The sequence below is a fragment of the Anser cygnoides genome, chromosome 9 (assembly GCF_040182565.1).
Source record: "Anser cygnoides isolate HZ-2024a breed goose chromosome 9, Taihu_goose_T2T_genome, whole genome shotgun sequence".
NCBI classification, from domain to species: Eukaryota; Metazoa; Chordata; class Aves; order Anseriformes; family Anatidae; genus Anser; species Anser cygnoides.
Window position 1 is genome coordinate 26,165,956 of NC_089881.1, and position 14,972 is coordinate 26,180,927.

At 45.5% G+C, this 14,972-nt stretch overlaps 1 long non-coding RNA gene across 6 annotated transcripts in view; it reads right to left on the reverse strand.

The window, feature by feature from the left end:
* Positions 1–14,972, reverse strand: part of LOC106043562 (uncharacterized) — a 52,236-nt gene that overhangs the window by 18,867 nt on the left and 18,397 nt on the right. The window lies entirely within an intron of this gene.

Below are 14,972 nucleotides of genomic sequence, written 5' to 3' on the forward strand. Positions count from 1 at the left end.
TCTTCATTAAATAATTCAAGAACGTATAACACCATTTGCTTATTTTAAGATTAGATTGAGAAATAAATCCTTTGAGGCCAAAGCAATATTGCAGTACCATCGATGTACTGCCATAGTTCCCTTTATAACCCCAGGGCATCAGATCTCATTATAAGCAGCCACATATTTTTAAATGCCCCATCAAAGCTATTGTTTTACGAACTCTGACTGATGACTCCATGGTAATAAGCGATGTGCCCCGAAGAATCCGGGTCAGCATAAAGGAGACAGGATGACACGTCGTCCCAGCCGCCTGGGTGAAGCCGGGCACCGGACATCCCGAGGCAGGCTGGGGAATTCCCCTCACTGCAGCCTCACGGTGGAACAAATGGCACCCTTAGGGAAAGGCAGATGTGCTGCTGAACAGCTCAGGGACCCGCGAGGCGAGGTGCAAACCTCAGGGCGTGCTGTGGCCGGGCCGGGCAGAGCAGGACCTCGGGGACCAGCCGGGGGTGGGCTGGCACACGGCCGTGCCCCGAGCACCCGCGATGTTTCCACAGCATTCGGCCCTGGTGGAAGACACACCGGGTGCTGCCCCGGGCTGGGTCCGTCAGCCTTCCCAACGCTCCTCTGAGAGGGACGGGCACTCAGCAAAGACTGAGATTCCTGTCTGTGCTGTACCAGTTAAAACAAATACATCGTAGCGTACATGGGCATCGCAGACTTTGTAATCGAGCAAGTGCTCGCGCTCCCTATGGAAAGGAGAGGAAGAGCTGTCAGGGCCTGCCGAGGGGGCTCCTGCCCTCGCGGCCCACAGCCGTCCCGCAGTGCTTCTGCCTTGGGACGGGATCCCCGAGGTGCCTGCGCCCCTCCGCCCCCGGGAGGCCGGCAGCACGGCCCCGCTGCTCCCACCCGCACAGCGCTCTCCTGCCCGCATGTCCCACACAGGGCTTGTGCCCCGAAATTTGTGAGCTCTCTGTCACAAGATACGGGCAAGCATGCAAACAGGGAAAGGGTAACCTGTCTTTATGGAAAAGGATAGAACAGAACAACTTTTCCGACCTTAATGATTGTATGATTCTATGATAATTTACCCTGAAGTAATCTGCCCTTAAATACTGTTAACAACAGAATGGCTCATGACAGCAGTCGTTAGGTTACGTGGTGTCTAATACCATTTCTTTGAAAACCCATAATTAAACAGGTATGGCAACAGATAATGTAAAACATTAGCTCTAGACTACGTGACTAAATGCAGAAAAGCAAATGCGCCGCTCTTGCTATGAAAATGCATTGTCTGTCTTCACCGCAGTGAATACGGGCCAAGCAATGGGAAGTTTGGATCGTGTGGCTTTGTTTTTCTGAGAGAAACCTGGGAGCATGAGGCCAGCAGAAGTGTTCCTCGTGTGCTCCATCCGCCAGCAAAGACCACGTGAGCTCGCGCTGCGGCGCGCTCTGTCCCAGGGGACTAATGATCCCGAGACCACACAAACAAAGCTGAAAAGCAGATGTAGCTCTTTGTGCCTCGCAGAAATGCAGAGCAATGAGAAAGTGGAGCATGCAGACACAGGCTGCCACTCGGATCTTTGTAACTTCACGGGGCATTGTTCTCTAATTTCCAGAAGCGCGATAAATCAGTGACAGAGCTCCCTCTCCAACTGCTGTGCTGGAGGTGGCGATTTGACAAGAACAAGATGAGTGAGAACATGGAAGTATAATGGGACCCTGTGGCAGAAAAGGTGCAATAGCCATATGGCCACAGACAGAAAAAGGGCAAGGAGACAATTCCTTCAACCTGGGGAAAAAAAAAAAAAAGTATTTGTCATCAAATTAACACTAATCCCTAGGCCCAAACTGCCAGTAAAGCATTTTGCAATGACTCCTCAGTGGGCATGAATGGCACTGGGGAATAAGCGATGGGGTTTGCAGACTGCAGAGAAACATGGTCAGAGTCTGGCCCAGGGCGTAGTAACAGAAAGTCTCCTCGCAGCTGCGCAGCAATCTATGTGAAATATCAGTGCCTGCAGATGACGGAACTGGTTTAAAATGAATAAACAAACGGGCCCATACAGGGCTGTGATGGATCATTTAATATGAGAGGGCTGCTGGGAGGATATTTAAGCTGAACATCATGATGAAATGCAGCACCAACAGCCCTACTCCCGGACTTTTTATTACGGTGCATTTGGACAGAACTTCAGGTTTCCAGTTTGCTGAATGACATAAGGCTTTATTGAAGGCTTTATTGTAAAACTGTCTTGAATAGTGATTGCTGTCATGTCGGCCATAAAGAAAAGCTGAAAAGAGCAGTAAGAGAAGCAGAGTGAATTACCAGAACGGATATCTGACTCTTCATTTCTCCACCGCTAACATGACATACCTAACCAACACAGATTCTGCAAGTCGATAATTTTAATGGAGAAACAGCCAACTACAAGTTAATGCACTGTGTTCCACCCGGGTCCAGTGAAATCAAAGACACAATTCCCACTGCCTTCAGTGGACGGGATCATGCTCTGATGGCCTGATCCAAAGACAACAAAAGCCAGCAGAAGATGCTCATTAATTTCAGCAGGCTTTAGATTGGGTCAGGATCTCAACCAGTTGCCACCTCATGTATGGGAATTTTGACATCAAAGTGGCAATAAACTATCTTTTCCCCTCACATCATCAGGGGAAATGCATGGCATAACTGATGAGAGGACAAGACTTAGTCTCAGAAAATCTTTGCATCTTGGAAACAAGACCTCTAAAAAGGACCATCCGCAAGCAAAGTGCTTGGAAAGAAACTTAATGCTAACCATATGCTGAAGACAACAGCGATGCTGACTCATAGAGGAAGCTGCACTAAGGACTCATGCTTCACTGCAACATGCAGTCAGCACCTAAATAAGCATCTGCTAAGCAAAAGAAAGTCTTTGCGCTCAACTGGTTTGTTGGAGAAAGAAGTGTATAATTAATACCAGAACCAGAGGCCTACGTACGGTATTAGAGGTACTACAATGGGAAGATTGAAAAGTTGGTGAATGATCAGAAAAACGAAGCTACGGCTGAGTACTTAACTTCTTCTTGCATCTTAAAGCTTATTTGATCAAGCAATAATTTGATCTACAAATATAAATCTAATTTCTCCTACAGCCTTGCATAAAAGACGTGTGCTCCGTCATACACTACATCATACAGCCTCCGTGTCTGAATTAATCACAAAGGGCAGAGCTTTGCAGTTTTGCAACCTTTGCATCTTGACAATACTGTTCCGTTCGCACCTCTGTCTCTACCTCTCCAAGTCGCTGGTATTCAGATGACTGGGGAAGCAAATCAGGGCAATCTTAAAAGGAAGCAGTACAGAAAACACCTGGAACCAACATTATTGGCTGATACCTACACACAAATGATTACACCGTAACCTCTCTGCTGCTCTTCAATTGCTATGCAGTTAAACATTTTGTCAAGGCATTGTCAAGTAGGGGATAGGGTTGGGAGAGGTAAATCCCTGCACTACTGCTCTCAATCTCATTTTGTGCAATTTGTGTTCTAAAGGTGCGCAAGAAGATCTACCACATTTCAAAGCCCGTGCTCTGGCCCATGCTCACTGACACGTCTCTCCACGAAATGGCACGCTCCTTGCTTTGTTCCCATCGGGATGCGATGACAAAGCCATCAGGGAAAGGGGTAACGAAACTTGCTGAAGCTACACTGCACACGATGAGTCCAGGCTGCAGAGAAGAGCCAGCAGCTAATGAGGAAGTTCATTAGAAGGAGGAACTGGATCTGATTAATTTCTTTGTAACACTGATTGACTTGGACAGCACATTTCACTAACATTTATGTTGCAGTGAAACCTAATTATGATTTCACTGAGTGACAGGATAAATTGACACAAAACATACAAACACACAACCAAGTTCTGAAAGGGCAAATTAGGTGGTTCTTTCTAATCGCTTGGGAGCTACTTTTCAGGGTTACTCGGGCAGTTCCGTACACATACAATCAGATGAAAACCTGGAACAGCATCCCCAAGCCCTAGTCAAAATGCATTCCTGCACCACACGCATTGCTGCTGCCGTTGCCTGCCTGCACAAATGAGCCGGATGCGGAGCTGGTTCACTCCAACGAGTTCCCCTTGCGCCCCGGCCGCAGGTAACAGCGTCACCTGCCAGGCCTCCTTGGATCCCCAGGGACACATTCAAACCTACTCCACGCTACCATCTCTCTCCCTCTGCTAACCCTTCTGTTCATTTGGTTTCGACGCTGATTAAGGGATTAAAGACGCCACCCTGCCCGTCAGCTCGGCGAGCAGAAGACGCCCCACTCTTAGAGCTGAAGGTGTTTTCTACAGACTGGCTGAAAAGGGAAGGTGAGCAAAGGGAAGAGGTTCCGTGCAGACGTGTGTCATCTTACTGTTTTGGTTTTAGTTTTGACAAAAGCATTTGTGACTATATCAGAGGGAGGAAGAGGAACATAAACGCACACAGGATTTAGTAACCTCTGAGGGCACAGAGCAGCGCACCTCTCACGTTACCGCAGAGGAAAGGACAGCTGGTGAGAACAGCTTTTTATTTCCTCTACCGTCCCCGCCATGAGACACTTGGTCAGTACCACCATCAGAGCGGTAACTGATGCTGAAGTGTACGAGCTTTTCCTAACGGGCTGAGCCACACAGAACGCAGCAGTTGTCTTTGTGTTTGCTGGTGTGAAGATGTTCCTTTATAGACAAAATTCTGTTTTCATGGAAACAACGTGCGGAGTTATGATATAAGACAACAGCTAATTACAACAACATCTATTACTACAGAATAACTGATCAGGTTAACGTCCCCAGGGGCAATCCATGCCAGATCTCGGACGCGCTGGTCAGACTCGGCTCCAGCTGCGGCACGACACGACCAACAGCACGATGGATGGCTCGGGGTGGCAGCAGCAGGCGATGCTCCCCGCCTGCTCCCCTCGCCGTGCGGGCAGCCGGGGGGCCCGGCGGGCTGAGCAGGGGCTGCGGGAGGCGGCGCTGGTGGCCGAGCCTCCTGGCCGCTCGCTGTGGCTGCCCCCCTCAGCACCGATGCGCCCTGCGCCCTCACGGCTCTGCGCCCCACTGCCAGGCTCTGCCGGGCTTCGTGCTTGGACGGGCGTTTAAGTGCCGCCGCTGAAAATGGTCAGTGTCGCCTCACTTAGCTTTGCATTTAAAAAGTAAAACATCACAAGACACGTGTGAATTTATCATCCAGCATTAGACCAGCATCAACTTGACGGTGTTTGAAAAATTGTCTGTATTTCAAGTTCAGAACAAGATTTGAGTCCAAGGAGGTTTTGTGCAGGTACGTGCACTGGCCAGGAATAGCTGGGGTTTGTAAAACAATTCTTGACAAACCTTGAAAAACCCTTTTCACACTGAATGTGGTCCAAACTCCTCTTTGAATCTCATTATGTCTTCTCCTTCCAGCACACTGCTCAAGAACACTAGAAATGTTTAAGCCTTCTCTTTTTTGGATACTTTTGACCTGGAAAAATGAGTCTATCAGATGAATTTATTTAGAAGAGATCTTTCTAGATCAATCTGAAATTTTATACAAACATAAAATCCTAACTTCCAAATACAAATCTGTCTTTATCCTTGCAGCCGACCTATCATTATAATGGACTGCTGCTGTTTAATATGCAAGCTTCCCAGTTCGTCTTTGAAAAGTTATCAGAAGAACATCATACCACAGAATATATAATGACTTATTTAGTCCCTCAAGTCCTTCACATATGTGAACCAAAGAAAAATGGAAGAGAAGATTCCATACAGCACTAAATCAAATGCAAATTGACTTTATAGCATGCTTACAGCTAGATTAAAAAAGAAGGTGGTGGAATTTGACTGTATTCAAATTCCCTATCATTTCCTAAGATGTTTGTAAGCCTGTGTTTAAACATTGCCAAGCTCTGCTGTCTTATGAGAGCTCTCATTGCTTTATGCAGCACCCGTTTAAGAATAGCATCGGCTTTGCAACCAACAGAAGTTGAGTTTTCATGCTTTAATGTCATTGAAAGGAAGCATTTCAGAGAGCTACTGCTCTGAAACCAAAACAAAAGATTATTGCATTGGAGTCACTTACTCCAGGCTGTTTACCATTGTGTTCCTGCTACCTGTTAACAAAGCCGACTCTGCTCAGAAAAGCGTCATGTGTTAATTTGTGTGTAATGACATCAGGAAATAAAGAGGAGATTATGCCTTTGTCTTAGAGCTGATCTGCAGGAACGCAAGTACTGCGGGAGAGTTCAGCCTTCTGCTTTCCAGTGCTTCTTTGGCAGATGGCACATGCAGATTTTTTGACAGGTATATACAGGTGACTATCAAAGAATATACCAAATTGTGATTTGTACTTCTTGTTAAAAGAGTCTGGAAAAAAAACCTAAAAATAGCAATAGACTTTTTTTTCCCTCCACTTATTCTTTTCTTTACAAATACCAGGAATATAGTCCAGATCTCTCGTCTTTCTTGGAAAATGTGTTTCATGCATACGTCATAGCTATTTACTGCAGAATGTCACAGTTGAAACATGGTAAAAACACCGACATTTTAACAGAGATGTGCTCTCTCTGACTCACTGTTACAGGCTGGAATTACCTCAGTGGTAAAAAAAACTTTCATTTTTGAATCAGGGAACTTGAATAATTCTCTTATTGCTTCTAAAAGAGGTAAAAAAGTTACAGAGAACATAGCGGATGGTAGATTACAATTACGTGCTATTTACAATAACACAAAATTCTGAGGTACACGAAGCCTCTTTGAGCAGAAAGAGAAAAAAAAATGAATAAGGGTGTAGATGCCTACTTTTCAAAGGGACTGCTGTTTTTAAAGGCTTCAGCTAAGGCCCAAAGCATGGATGTTAGGAGGGCTTGACCTAATATATAACAGCAATTAGTTGTTTTTGAAAATATAGGCCAATATTTTAAGAGGTATGATTCTAGAATGAATGTGTGATTCTTATTAATGTTTCTATAATAATAAATTAAATTTAGGAGTTAGACAGTGGCTGGAAAGGAGGATTTTCTGTACCAAGGCTGAGGTGAACAGCTCAGCTCCTTCCTGCCCCACCAACTAACCACCTCTGTCTGGAAGTGTGCTCTTCTAGAACCTGAAAAAGCAGATTATGCAGGTTCACCAGATGATTGCTGGCTTCTGAACAGTGACCATTTTCCCTAATCCACAGATTCTCCTCCACCAAAGACTTTTTTTTTCCCTAGCAGATGTTGAACAGATGTGTTTTATTATAAACAGATGGGGAAGATTTTTCAACTACCAATTATTCAAAGTGACAAAAAAGCCTGTTGCACAACTTACAGGCGATACTGAAATAACATTTATGCACATTCAAAAAGAGCTTTAAAATAATATTATTAATCTGGATTATATGGTCCTTATCACTCTATTTTATCACGAGGTTTGGAACTGTGCCCTACTCGCTGCATCCTGGCGCAGCGCTGCAGGGATGGTCGCACCCTGCCCTGCAGCCCCACGGCTGCCCCATTCCGGCATCAGCCTTGAAGGAAAATTCCTGGTGGCTTTCACAAAGTCCTGGCAACACTGGGAAGTCAGAGCTCCAGCGGAGAAGCAGCATTACTACGCACCAGAGCGGTGCACACTGACTACAGCTGCAGCTGCTAAGTACGAGCTGCCCTTCTCACACCCCAACATCCAACACTAGAGTCACGAGAAGAACGAGACCCTGGCTGAGCATGAAGACATACATCACTATTTCCCTTCTGTGGCAAACAATGTAAGGGAACAGGCAGCACATCATATTTGTCATATGGCCCCTGAGTAGGCTCAAGGTGCAAATGCAAGTGAGCACCCACGGCTCTCATCGATGAAGCCCTTTTCTTGCAGGAGGGTCTTTGAAACAGCACAGCCACTACAGGCACCCATTTCCAGCACTGCTGCCTTGGTAAGGAACATGACTTACATCAGAAAAGTTTAATTTATTTTAAAAAACACTGGCTTGAGTCTGAAGAAGAGAAGGACACACAGGAGAAAAGGCCACTAAACTATTAGAAAAGAGGGAACTCCTAATCGCTTGGCAAGCACACCTCATCTACTCTAGGTAATAGTGAGGGAAACCAGAATTATCAAGTGAGAAAACTTCAAGCGGTCATTTTCTTTTTTTAACATCGTCTCTTTTGAACATCATGTGAGTGTAATCTTAAATGAAGCCTTTGTTTGCTCATTAGCCGTGGTGATGGCATGGAGACAGAAAACCGAATGCAAGAAAAGCCCACCGAGGTCCTGAGTCTAACTGCAGGTGCTGCTACTGCTTCCCTGCAGCAACTCGATGGCAGCACAGGCGAGATGGGAGCGGAACAAGATAGAGGAAACACAGCAACACCCTGTGGCAGCACCACACTTTCATGTACATCAGCAGAATGAAAGGCAGGTGGGCAGAGGGGTGCTGCTGGCAGAGCACTTACCCACCCGACGAGCTTCGGGCAGCTGAGAACATCCTCTGGGTTGTGAAGCTGTTCAAGAGGCAAGTTTCCATTCAGCACTCTTCTTAAACAGATGTTCTATGCCATGATTTTTTTCTGGCTGTGGAGGTACTCACATGTTAACTACACAATCCCCATATAGCTCAGTGATTTTCTAAAGCTTCTCTTACAGTACTGCCATTTTCAGTTTCCGCCAAAGAAAATCTTCCATCTTATACAATGACTCCCCCAACCCCGATAACAACTGGAGAGGGATAACAAACTGAAGCTTGTTCAGAAGCTAAATCAATTACAGGGAGTTAACTTTACTTTTAGTTTACCATTATTGTCTCTGTGACTGTCTGGGGTACTTTGAAGAAGAAAGGAGGTGGTGCATTTTCCTGCAGTCTCAGAACAAATGCTCCTGTTAACATAAGTGAAGTATTTTAGTACTGTTGAAGCCCTGTAAGGCTTTTACAGCGTGTGCTCCCTCTCCCAGTCACCACTGGGAGCAAATGTAGAAAAAGCAAAGGAAAAATCACCGAAAGAGGCTAATCTTTTGGCTTCCAGTCACTCTCATCAATGCCTCCGGCAACTGTAATTGCCTGATTTTCAGCAGATTTCTTTTTCAAATATTAAAACAAGAACAGATTTTCCTCTTAATTCCTGTTTGATTGCAGAGGGAATTTGTGTGAAAGGATATTCCTGGATATTCAAATGAGCTGTTAGAAACGATGTCTCATGAAGTGTTTAGAAAACATACAAACAACGTGCATTCTTTGGGATTCTTTGTCAGGGCAGATGCAACAATAGACCTTAGGAAACATGAGCAGATGTTATTCTGCACACTCTACATTTCTGAGTCTTTAGAAATTCATGAGGTCTTTTGTAGGTTTTATGAATCTTCTAATAACCCTGCAGCTGTTCAATTCAGAACTACAAAGATGTCCTCCGATATTTGCTTGAATCTGCGAACACAGACGGCGGCAGTGGAGCGGCCAGCACTTCTCACAGGTTCACAAGATGTTGTCTGGAAGGGCCGGCACGGCGGCAGCTCTGAACGCAGCCGCTTTCCTCACCCGACCTTCACAACTGCCATGCCACGGCTTTTGTAATCCTGTCGCATGGCTCCAATCCCATTTAACCAGACATCTCACAGGCAGTTCAAATTTTTTCTGAATATTCCCATTTTCCACATGGGCAGCACTATGATTATTTTCTGATTTTATGAAAAGAATCACTTAAGTTGTCAACAATAGCAAAGAAACTCATTTACCGCAACACACTAGTGCATTCTCATAAATATATTCTGGTCAGGAAAGACGCAAATCACATTGCAGATGGTTTCACTAGAAAACGTGTATTTGATCAACAACAATTGCACTGCACCGCGCTTGGTTTGATTGCTGAGAGTCAAGCTGTTTTACGCTGACCCTCTTCTGACAGAGCTGCATTCCCTTCTGGATTGCGAACGGCCAGATGGAGCGCTCGCATCTTTGCTCATTCTCCATTTTTGCTGTCTCACCTTGCGTTTAGTTTAAATTCATTGTTGATTTTATTTAGTTCACTGTATCTACTGTTAATTTGGAAAAATGCTACTTGATCTTACTCATGTAGTAACTGATGTAGTAATTGGATGGTCCCCTGGAGAAAAAGATGTTTTAAATATTATGCTTGGCTACTCTCCAAAAGGTAAGCAGCATATCACCAGCTTCTGTCCTTGATCCACCATTTGAAAAATTCACTTCAATTACCTTTAGAGTTCCTTGAATGAGGCAAATCATCACCCTAAATGCAAAGCATCTGGGTGATAATTGATCAAATACTGTAACCATTCAAAAGAATTATTTCTGTGCATGGCAATATAAGTTTACTTTAACACGAGCAACATTTATTTTAGCAAGAAAATTTGCAGCCTACATTCAATATATTTATTCCTAAAATTAGACCTATCCTGCTGTATGTATTAAGTATTGTCAGTGATAGTACAGGGGAAAACAGTGTTAACTGGATTTGATGTTCATAAGCACAAAAGAGAAAGAGACATGAAAGACGGCAATATGTAATGCAGCTCATAGAACGAGCTGCTTTAAAAAAAATGCTATGAGGTGAAGCAGACTTGAAATCACAGAGGCAGTTCTTCAGAAAACAATAATGTAGCCTACCCAGAACTTCTTACAGGTAATGCTTTTACATCAGCATGTAATTCAGAAACTCACTGACAGAAGAAATCATTTAAGCTAAGAATGTATGGTCCTGAAGGATGTTTCTTACAATGAAAATGTTTCTGGTATCTTGTTATCCTTCTTAACAATAACTTATGTTTAGGAAATAGTAACCTACGATTTCACAGATTAAATCATTTTTTACAACAGCTGGTCTCAGACTGTAGACAGTTGTATCCTTTTGGTCAATGGAGCTGTGGTCGCCACTCTGCAACAAAAAGTTGTATGAATTCCTTGGTTCCATGTGGCTGTGCTCTTGGTCCACCACTAACCCAAAACTTTACGACCAGGGGGTCCCAAATGAGATGAGATGCATTGCCAGCGGGCAACGCAGCACAGGTACCCTGTTGCCTTTGGCTTCAAATGCATCCAATGCAACGAGAGAAAATTCAACCAACCGTGTATGAGTACTACTCTAAAATAACATATAGGAGCTCTTGTAAAATGCTGAAACACTGCAGAACCTCCACACGGACAGAAATCCGATACAGGAAGGCTGGCATCTGCTTTGCAGATACTATAATTAAAGAACTTTAGGTTTACCACAAGAAACTGAGAAAAAAAAATCAAATAGCAATTAAAGCCATTAGAAAGATGCATAGATTCTATGGCTTTAAGAAAAGGAAGGCTTTTCCTGCAAGCCTGTAAGTTTATACACTAAATACAAACATGTTGCCATACCCAGTTTGCAGTGCTCATCATCACAGAAAAGCCACGTATGGCTTGTTTCAGTGTGCTTCTGTTAATTTATTGCAGAAAAGCCCAAAGGACACTGCCCATATCAGACAGGGCAGAAAGCTGCTGTGTGGCCCCAGGGGGTGCCAGGAGGCTGCAGGGCGCGCGCTGCCCGCCGGGGCTGGAAGGGCGCCGGGGCTCACGGGCTGCTTGTGGGGCGGCTGCAGGCCCCATGCTTAGACCTACTTTGTGGCAAACATGCTGATCTCAGAATTCTATAAAGTTTGTAGGGTTCACCCTAGTTGAGGCTTATTCTTGCCACAAAAGATAAAATTACAGTGTTCTGCTTTAAATCAGCTCAGAATTAGCAGCATAATTGCTCGTCTGGGGCAGCACTGAAGCATTCAGAAGGCACCAAGGGTGCTAACTGCCCCAGGGGGTCTCAGCTCAATGCTGAGATGGACAGAGCTGTGAGATGGCCATCTCACAGACCAACCAAAGAAGCAGCTGGGCACGCCTTGACAGAAGCGTAAGGCACAGCCCCACGCGCCGAGTGTCAGAAAACCAGGGATCTCCTCTTCTGGCTGGCCCTAAGAACCTGAATTTCTCTTGCATAAAGAAACAGTATGGCAGACTGCAAAAAGGGAAGCGACGGTTCTTGTGCTTCCTGGAGAAGGAAGCCTGGAGAGCCTGCTGATTAAAAATAGAAGAAAAAAGTAGAACAGCAGAAAAAGAGAAGAAGCTCAGGCTTCAGCCAGGTGCCGATCAAAGGGCTTAACAGAGTTCTGGGGCATAGCAGCGGACAGACGCACGTCTTCCTTTCTTCCTGTGTCCCAGTCAGTCAGACATGACTTCTGCCCAGGTCAGACACAGCTAAATGAAGCAGCAAACTCCTACCTTGTTGTCCCAGGGTAAGGCTAATGACTTACCAGCCAGAAGTAAAGAAAGGAAAAATGCCCTGCAGGCCAGTTGCTTCTTACAGGTCACACCTACCTCTGTCAGGCAGCACACTGCATTTGCTTTTTAGCTTTGTGCTATTACAGGAGACCACTGGGAAGAGCTTTTCACACAGAGGGATGTCCCAACAACCACTGGCTGCATGGATCTGTAGGCAGTGCACGTGGAGGAAGGAAGGAAAGGGGCAGCAGCCGGCCGACCGAGGGGCTGCTCTTCCCTGACATTCAACGGCACACTGCACAAATGCCACTACAATTCATACTCATGTGAAAACTAAAATAAGGTCAGCGTGGGAAAAGGTGGCCTGTTCACTTCTTCATTTTTAATGGTTATTTCTGGCACCACACATACAACAACTTTCTACAGCTCCACACATTCCTTGATGTGAACGCAATTCTAAATATGTTTCTCTCCTCTTATTCCATTTCTTTTACTTCTATCCTAAATGAACAATTAAAAAATACTTGTAGGAATATGTTGTAACTTAAGTAATAAATGTTTTCCAAACTGCTTTCATGCTTGGGTTTTACAGAGACACTGCTAGTGATCTCTGCTTTCCACAAAGACGACAAAAATAAACTCTGCAAGGCACAGAAAACGAGGAGGAGGGAGACGCTGTGAGGAGATAAGTAATGGTTTTCAGTCCGCAGACATTTCTAACAGCTCGCACGCACTTCTACGCCTCTGTCACCTGTGTTCACCATCACCAAACGCTCTGCAGCGCAAGGAGGGGACAAGGTAAATACGCGGACTGTCTTTCAAACCCTCCGTGTGAGGGAATGCTTCCAGCGCTCGGCACAGTCAGGGCTGTGATTTCAGGGACGTTTGCTCTGGTTCCGCGCTGTGCCGGGCAGGGAGGCGAGCACTCCTGGAAGCTGCCACCCGCTGGGTCCCCAGCCTGTGCTGGGGGGAGGCAGGGCTGGCGAGCCCCACAAACTTCCCCATTGTCTGCTAGGAAATTCAAGCAGCATGTTCCAGTTCTGCTGAATTGCCTGTCCAGTGAAAAACATACGTAAAAAAAAATCAGGTCAAAATACCCATTCCTATTTCCAGTCTCATTATAACTTATCAGCTTGCCCTTCTCTGCTGTCTATTCAACTCAGGAAAGATCACGTCCACGTGAAGAGCTGTTCCAGTTTTCTAACTGGCAGCAATATGGGACATGATTCATCAGGTGGGCGAGATTTCACATGAGGAGCAGCTGTAGTGAGCAGACTCATCAGCATCCCAGCTGCATTTACTCTTACAAATTGAAGACACATCTCCTAAACATTTCTCTAACAGTAATAATACACATAAAAATCCAACCACGAAAATTTTGTTAATTTTCTAACAATTAGAGAGGAAATTCTAAAGACCCCTCTAAACTACATTCACTTGGAAAAACATACGCAGAGATTCAGAAATAATTTTTTTTATCCCTGTTAAGACAACGAGACTTTGGTATCGAGGTAGAAAAGACACTGGAAGTAAAACTTCCACGGAGTTCAATACGGCCAGGATTTCATCCCTGTAAATCGCATCTTGGCACTCTAGCTGCAAGAAATCCAAGCAGACCAGAAATACGACAGGGTTTGATGCCTGTAGCAGTCCGAAGCTGCCAGCTGGCATTTCGGCAGGTGGCCCGCCTGCTAGCTGGGCTCTGCAGCCAAACTAAAGGTAAAGGCGGCAGCTGGACGTGCAAGCAGTTCCAGCGATGCTTTGCAGGCAGTGCTGGAAACGGGTGTAACACCCATCTGAGCGTGCTACTTCAGACAGCAAGAAGAGGGAGCTGCCCAGATCTCAGACCGAACTGAAGCAATTAGTTTAAAAGCAGACCTGTAATTACCACAGAAGTGGATCTGTAGCAAGACCAGGTGATCTTTCTCTTCCAAATCTTTTAAAGCTCCCTGTGAATTGTAACAGTTTGGCTTAAAGCTTCTAGGTCTAGTGCCTATCAAAGATAGGCATTTCAGTTTTACTGGCTTTTCAGTTTGCTTTAAGCAAACATATTTCAGCCATTTTTACAGTCAATGAGATATCAAGAAATGTTCTTGCAGGAATTCATTCTTGCAGTATTTTAACTGCTGCAATGTCCACGCAGTCAAGGGCACGCTTTTGCCATGGGGAGTTATAAGACCCTTCAAACATGACCTCAGGAATACACACACAGAAAATTCCTCACAAGAACAGCGCTAGGCTCTGGGACTGGCAGACTGTGCTGTACATACGCATGTAACCGTGTTTTTCACAGTGCTGTTAGCCCATTAAGACGTGCTACACACAAGGCGGGTGCAAAGCTAAGCAGGCAGGAGGCTCAAGTGCCCTCGTGAAGGCCAGCTGGGTGCGAATTGTAACCCAGTGAAGGCAAGGACCATGAACACTGCAGTCTCACCTCCTTATTTCTGTACTCTCCTATTCCCAGCAGCTTCCCCTTTACCTCTGGAGCATATCTCCATTGAACCCGTATTTACGGGGCTTTCAGCAGGCAGTCCTGCAGGAACCCTTTGACAAAGCAGAGGCTGTCCCACGAGCCCAGCATCAGCCCTGAAGCCAGAGCTGCCGGGTGCACGGGCGGCTGCACCCATGGGTGCTGGAGGGACAGGGCACGCACACACGCACCCACCATGCCCAGCACAGGCACAGCCCCACCTGCAACTGCTCGATAAGCCATGCTTCAGGAGAGAAGGGCACTAGAAAGGCCAAGACCCA